The 450-nt window shown below is 35.6% G+C and overlaps 1 protein-coding gene across 1 annotated transcript in view; it reads left to right on the top strand.

The window, feature by feature from the left end:
* LOC119585320 (high affinity nerve growth factor receptor-like) overlaps positions 1-450 on the top strand; it is a 33641-nt gene that overhangs the window by 22742 nt on the left and 10449 nt on the right. The gene's annotated exons all lie outside the window — the stretch shown is intronic.

Here is a 450-nt window from a genome sequence, read left to right on the forward strand (position 1 = left end):
CCTCGCAGAATAATGGAATCTTCCTTCCGTTCTTAGTGCAAAGGAATTTTTTTTATTTTCCCCTCTCTAACCTAAAAAAAAAAGTGTCATCGCCATATTCATCATACATTTTTGCGTGAGTTTATAAATTGAGGCGATGATTAATCATGCCACAGGAAAACGCAAGAGATTTATGAGCATCAGGCTTGGAATGTTGTTTTTTCCGATAAACTTAAATTTGGATGACATGCCCGTGTCATGTGTGCATTTAGTTTAAGAATGAATGCACATGCAGCTTGCATGATTTTAAGACGTATGATTATAGAACTGCTGTTGAGAATATGTGTGTGTAAGAGTGCATTGTATTAAAGGTGTTGTAAAGATTGCGTGTGTGTGCAAGAGCGCACGGGATTTTTAAAGTGCTGTTAAAGTTGTTTTATTGAATGTATTGTAGAGTTTGTTTACATTGTA

The sequence above is a fragment of the Penaeus monodon genome, chromosome 19 (assembly GCF_015228065.2).
Source record: "Penaeus monodon isolate SGIC_2016 chromosome 19, NSTDA_Pmon_1, whole genome shotgun sequence".
NCBI lineage: Eukaryota > Metazoa > Arthropoda > Malacostraca > Decapoda > Penaeidae > Penaeus > Penaeus monodon.